A 7,299-nucleotide genomic window follows, 5' to 3' on the forward strand; every position below is an offset into this window, starting at 1 on the left:
TCCTGTCTTAAAAGGTCATAGGTGTTTGTGCTAGGTAGTTGTCGTCTCAGTGTCTCGGCTACATCATCGAAAAGGGGGCACTCATAAACCACATGGTTGGGAGTACCCTCCGGTGCGCCACAGTCACACGCAGGCGTAGCCTTTTTCCCAAACCGACAAAGATATGTCGGATAGGGGCCATGACCGGTGAGAAAGTGGAACAATCCCCGTGTTGGTTCGAAATACTTCATTTTCAGTCTGTCCCTTACGTCTGGTAGGAACTGAAAGGTTCTTCTACCAGTGTCATCTGACTCCCATATTTCCTGCCATAGGTTTACCCCTCTTTCCCTAATCTCCCCTTTGTCCCTGACTGGTGCTCCCATAATTTCTTCTACCTTGGTAATAACCCCCTTTTTTACCCAGTACCAGGCAGCCTGTTCCCTAATCTTTATATCTAGGGGACAGAGTCCCATTATGATCAACAAGGCTCCTCCTGGAGATGTTCTGTAAGCTCCCACAGACCTTAATATCATGTTCCTTTGTACTCTCCTCACCGTCATAGCAGGCGCCACCCTCGTGAGCCTGTGAGCCCAGACTCCCGAACCGTAACCCACTATTGACGTCAGTATGCTGTTGTGATAGAGTTTAATTAATGGAGGCGGGAGGTGGAATCTCTTGTGTCCTATGGTAATCAGATTATTTAGTGATTGTAGTGCTTTCTGGGTCACGGTTTCTATGTGCTTTGCAAAATTCCACCTTTCATCGATGATGATTCCTAAGTAACGTGTCTCTCGTCTTCTGAGAACAGGCATTCCGTTGATTCTCACAGTCGGGTTTCTTATTAACTGTCCTTTGAGTAGTAAGTAAGTCGATTTGGTTGGTGAAATGGTCATTTTGGTCCTACGGCACCATAGTTGCAGTATGTCTATTGCTCTCTCTATCTTTGGCTCTATGTCCTCGCGACTTCGGCCGCCAACCAGCAGGAGGAGGTCGTCAGCGTAGACTATCACCTCTAGCACGTCTTCGCTCTGTTGTAAGCTCTCCAGGAGAGGCTCCATGTGGATGTCCCAGAAAAGAGGACCCAACACGGAGCCCTGGGGGCAACCCTTGGTGATAGTTTTCCGGACTTTCCCGTTAGGGGATGATAGCCATACCTCCCGGTCTTCACAATAGCTCCTCAGACACCCATATAGCAGCCCTGGGCACTCCTTCTCCCGTAAGCAGGAGAAGAGCGAAGGCCACCACAGGTTGTCGAAGGCGCCACTGATATCTACCATGACGCCAACAACATACTTACACGGGGCTGAGCCACAGACCTCGGCTGCTAGGGCGATTGCATCAGATGCCGATCGCCCCGGCCTGAAACCGAATTGCCTGTCGCTCACCCCGTGCAGCATGCGGTGAGCGGTCAACCTGTTCGCTAATAGCTTTTCGAGTAGTTTGCCAAAGCCGTCCAGCAGGCATATGGGCCTGTATGATTTGGCCTCTGCAGGGTCCTTCTCAGGGCCCTTCTTAATGATCACCACATTCGCAGTTTTCCATGTTTTTGGAAATTTGCCTTGCCTGAGGCATGCATTGAAAATATGTGTGAGTGGAGCAACTAACTGTGGGGCTAAGAACTGCACTACCTCCGCCACAATGCCGTCTGGCCCGGGGGCTTTTCCCTTCTTTAGGGACTTGATAAGAGCATCTACTTCCTCTTCAGAGATGGGGAGGACCGCCACATCATTTTCATACCTATGAAGGTCTTCTGCTCGTATTTGACGCTGCTCTTCAGTGTCCTCATTTCTATCATCGTCAGGCAACAGCGACCGGAGGAGGACCTCGGCAGTTTCCTGCCAGGATTCTGTCATCCCATCCCGGTGCCTGAGCGTTGATATCATTGTTGGGGAGCGAATCTTCTCCCTCATCAATCTGTATAGCACACCCCAAGGGTCAAGGGCCAGCTGACTGGTTACAAAATTTTCCCAGCTGGTTGTTCTGGTTTTTTGTAATTCTTTTTGGAAATTCTCTTTTGCCTCCCGGTATAACTGGAGCCATCTTTGCTTTTCCCACCAGACGACACTGCGCTGGTAGTGTTTCCTCAGTCTCCTGACTGACTGACGTAGTTCCAGCAGTTCGGCTGACCATGGTGCCGGTGTGGCTGCCACGGCTCTTCTCCTGGTTGGTACGGCCGCCTCAATCGCTCTTGTTACTGCGCGTACCAGTCCTTCTGCTCTGTCGTCCACATTCAAGTCTTGTCCTTCGTCTCCTTCTGGTAATGGAGGGATGTCGCACTCTCTGGCTAGGCGTTCCCAATCTGTTTTCCTGAAGTTCCTTTGCACCTCCCACCCCATGGCCCAGCGGCACTCTCTATCTCCCACAATGAAAGTGATTAGATTATGATCACTAGTGGTGGCATTGTCTTCCACTTTCCACTCTTTGAGTATATTTACTGTGTTTGGCGTGACCAACGTCACATCAATGTTGGTACCCTGTCCCCCTCCAGCCACATAGGTGGGGGGATTTCCTGGTCTGTTTGCCACCACTAGTTGGAGAGCCATTATCATTTCTTCAGCTTTGGCTCCATTCTCATCCCTTGTGCCACTGTACCATAGGGGGGACTTGGCGTTTATGTCGGCAGTTATAATAATTTTGCGTCCCCGCAACGCCGTGGCCACACTCACTAGATGGTCAATATGCTGTTCGATTCTCTCTCCGTACTGGAAGTACATATTAATAATGATAACAGTTCCCGCCGGAAATTGTATCTCCACGACGTTGCAGTGACTATTGGAAAACTGTGACAAGGGGGTTGCACGTAGTGCCGTGTTTGTTATTATGATAGCCGCTCTGGGGTTATCCCCACTGCTGACAGTTTGCCATGTTGCGGCAGTGAACGCAACTTTTCCAGCCAGAGAGTACGGCTCCTGTAAACAGAGTACGTCCAGTCTCTTTTCCACCACTTCCTTACGGAGCTCCTGCATTACTAGTCGACTGTTATGACTGTTGAGTTGTCCGATTTTTATTCTAGTCGCCATGGAAAGTAGGTATGTATGTAGTCATGCGGCCAGTTTTTATTCCAGTCATGTGCCAGTCGACCGTGTGCTATCACTGATTGATGGTAGATGTCGTCAAGGTCAAATTTCACTCCCCGTCTTTCAAGGACTTTTTTGAGTAGGTCCCGCAGTGCTCCGAAGTCAGTGGGGAGGTTCACCGACTTTAATTGTATCCTGTCCACAGCCTCCATCACCGAGAAGGTTACTCTTCGTCCGTACTCATGTCCAACTCGGACCACATGACGTAAGGCAGTGGTCAGGGTAGTCGGCTGCTCCAGTCTTGCTGATTGCATGGTGTACTCAAGATGCTCTTGCCGTTGTAGATTTTTAATCGGCAGCGTGTCCCGGCATTGGGAGGAGGGTGCTCTAACCTCTGAAGGGAGCTCAGTTTGAATACCAATGTCCCTGGTGGGGGACTCTGTCTGTATGGATTTATCAGCTGTTTGAATGCTGATGAGCGACTTCAGGAAGTTCCTGAACCTACTTGCTCTCATAGCAGCCCTCCTCCTTTTGCTCGGGGATTTACGATTTGGCATCCTGCATGATATGCCGTTTTCAGCCATAGTCGATACGTGAGATCAATCTTTGTTCGAGCATCCTGTAGGTAGGGCAGTTTCGTCCTGTGGCTCCACAAGACTTCTTGCCACGACTCTTACAAGGGATGCAGACACCTGTGGCCTTACAGTCTTTCCGGGTGTGTCCATTATCACCGCATTTGGAGCAGGCCGACCCCCTGGTGCAGTGCCTCAGGATGTGGTCCAAGTCGCCGCAATTATGACAGCGAGGTACCACAATGTAGTCTTTTGTATTAATAGCGTGAAATCCCACATATAGTCTGCCCAGTACTGTTATCTTTCTCCACATTGTTGCGGAGACCTCGGCAACGTGATGTACGACATCCCGGTCCCGAGGACCCGTTTTGAATCTTAGTTTAAAACTGCTTTGGAATTCGCTTTCATCTATATCCTCAAAATTTTGTTTCCTTATTGCTTCAGACAGTTCCTCATTTGTCATTACTGTTGGAACGTCATATAATATGACTAAAGGGTTCCTTTTCTTTGGGGGTTCACATTTAACAACTGCATTTAGTTTGGGATTTTCAAGCAATTTGGTTTTGTCTTCTTCAGACGCAACCTCTACTATTACCGAGTTGCGGCCTGGTTTGACACATTTAATCTTAATTTTGTCTTTGACAGGGTCAATTGTGGTAGTCAGGAGTTCCTGTATCCTTTTGACACTTGTGTCTTTTCCAGGCAAGGTCCTAAGAAAGACCGCCGTCTCCTGTTTCTTTGTTACCCTGTCTATTGCTTCTTTTGTATTGTTTTGTCTGGTGGGGGCTTGTGCAGCCACCGCCGCCCAGGTCTTGCTCGGTTGTTGTTGTTGTTGTTGTCTTAACCGAGTGTTTTCTTTCTCTAACTCTTCTACTCTTCCTTCTAATTTGGCATGAGCAATTGCCCATGCAGCCAATTCATTCTTAATCTGCAATATTGCTGCTTGGCTTATTTTGCCATTTTTAATGCTTTGCTCCAGGAGCAACGTGATTTGTGAGTGTCTCCTCATTACTGTGTAATCCTCCTCAGCCTGTCCCACCTCGTCCTGTAGAGAGGGATCAGGCGCAACAGAAACTCTCGAAGGCGCACTAATATCACTCGTCTCTGGTGTGGCCATTGTATACGAGTGATAAGAAAGAAGTGGGAGCCCGTCTCTTGCCCCGGACCGGCTCCTCTGGCATGGGGGAGGACTTCTGCAGCTCACCCACCGACCTCGCCCCTAGGTCAAGGGCATACCAGAGCTGCCGGGTTCAGCGCGCCGTCGCCAGCGCACTGGTCCCCATCGATGGCCCCGTCGTCGACGATTTCACACGACGCTCCTCGGCAACTGCACCCCGCACTCCGGAGAGGCGGATGCACCCCTCGCCCTTCGCCGCCTACTTGCCCAAGCTTCCACCAGAAGGCCAAGGACCCACTCCTACTCAGGTGGTGGGTCGGTCCCCCAGTCGTTCAGCGGTCTGGGCCCATCTAACCTAGCCCAGGCGATGTCACCACCTCCTGGGTTTGGCAGAACACGCCCCGGTTACCCAGGGGCGCGGCGAAGCACCCTTGCCGATTCGCGCCGTGATCCCACGCCGACAAACGAAGTCGCCGGCATGCAGAGCACCTGCTGGTCTGTGCCCTGCGAAAAGAAAAGAAAGGGACTGGTGTTCGGTCCCTCGACACAGCTCCCCCTGTGCCACGCACCCTTCGCTTTCGCATCGGGTTGGGTCGCAGCTCTCCCTTTTGTTGCAAGGCAGAATGCCGAGCTTAACATCTGGCACCACGGGAAGGCGGAAAGAGCCACTTGGGAAGGAGAGGCTGTGAGAGACGCATCACTTCCCCTGTGAGGACTGCCGCGGAACACCCGACTGGAAAGCGATACGCCCCAGTGCGAGCTTCCCTGCCTTACGGCGCGCCGGCAGCGGGCGGGCCCGCGCAGTTACGCGCCGTCAAGCGACTGACCTCACGCCAGACTCGGGACTCTGTTTTACATGTATTAGCTCTAGAATTACCACAGTTATCCAAGTAACGTGGGTACGGTCTAAGGAACCATAACTGATTTAATGAGCCATTCGCGGTTTCACCTTAATGCGGCTTGTACTGAGACATGCATGGCTTAATCTTTGAGACAAGCATATGACTACTGGCAGGATCAACCAGGGAGCTGCGTCAACTAGAGCTGAGCAGCCGGCCGCCCGGGAGTGTGTCCCGGAGGCCCGCGCGAACACGCAAGCGTCCGCTCAATTATTCTGCAAACAGGAGGAGGCTGGGCTCCCCTGCACGATACAACTCGAAACCCTCTCAGGTCCCGGCGGCGCGCAGCGCCGTCCTAAGTACTTGGTCGGGTTCGAGAGAGGCGCAATCGCCCGGAGATAGGCGAGTAGACGCTTTCAGAGCGACCACCCGTGCTCCCAACTGAGCTTGCCGCTGCCGACAGAGGCCCGGGAGCGTGCTGTCGTGGTGTTGCCGGCGGGAGACAACACGCGGCCACAAACAGTGACCGGGCAGCTCCAACGCCAGCGCCACAGAGGGGCAGAGCCCCACTTGGGTGCCAAAGCGAACTCTCCCAGCACAGCGCACGCGCCAACACATCCGCACAGCTGCGATACAAACCACCTGCGAGAACCGCGGGGGCGACCGAGCAGCAGACGGCGTCGCGGCGCCGAGTGCCGGGCGGCGGCGCATCCTCAACGCACACAGTCAATCGGACCAGCACACTGCAGATGTCCACCGCGCTTCGCACCGGGCCCGGGAGGACCCACTTTGGCCGCACGGCGCCGCGCGCTGGGTGCGCCGGCACGCAGATGCGCCGCCTGCCGCGTCCGTCAGCCGGCGCGCCTGCCACTGGGCGCCCCCACCAGCCGGCTGTCGCGCGTGCGCCCACGCAGCGCGCGGCCAGCACGCCGGGCGCCCCCCCCTCACCGGCCGGGGACGGTCCCACCCAGCCACCGCCGCGTATCGCTTCATACCCACATGCCCACTCACGTTCGTGGGTATGACGGGTGTCGCTGAAGCAACCGGTTAATACCTGTACCGATCGTCGATATCAACGATTCACCTCCAGCGCGAACAACCGCGCAACAACGGATTTCCAGTTCATTTGCGTAACTTGGGCAGCAAACGTAGACGTCCATCTACATTTGCGAATTCAATGGGTCTTGCATGCCTGGATGTTATGAGTCACGACACGCCACATCAGTCCACATACATGCTGCGACGTATGCACGAGAGAACACGTGGAAGGTGGCCCGCGTACGTATGCGGATGCCATTGCACAGCTGCGAAGCTCATTGAACACGCAAACTCCTGACTGACGAACTAGAGGCGACAGGGGAGGGGGGGGGGGCGATATACGTCTTATAGCAGTACACATTACAGTGGATAGCGGGACCATGTGGAACGTACGCAACACTCGCTAGAAGTTGTGAGGGTACGCACCGTAACATGATTCAATACGCAGGACACCAGAGTGTGCGCGCAGCGAACTATGTTGAGAGGGTTGCGATTAGGCAACGCTACACGAATTTCTAGATTCATATAACAAACAATTACAGGGCACGTTAAGGCGCAACGTGGGTTAGGTTAAGGCGCAACGTAGGTTAGGTTAGGGCGCAACGTAGGTTAGGTTAGGGCGCAACGTAGGTTAGGTTAGGGCGCAACGTAGGTTAGGTTAGGGCGCAACGTGGGTTAGGTTAGGGCGCAACGTGGGTTAGGTTAGGGCGCAACGTAGGTTAGGTTAGGGCGCAACG

This window comes from Schistocerca nitens, chromosome 7, assembly GCF_023898315.1.
Source record: "Schistocerca nitens isolate TAMUIC-IGC-003100 chromosome 7, iqSchNite1.1, whole genome shotgun sequence".
Classification (NCBI taxonomy): Eukaryota; Metazoa; Arthropoda; class Insecta; order Orthoptera; family Acrididae; genus Schistocerca; species Schistocerca nitens.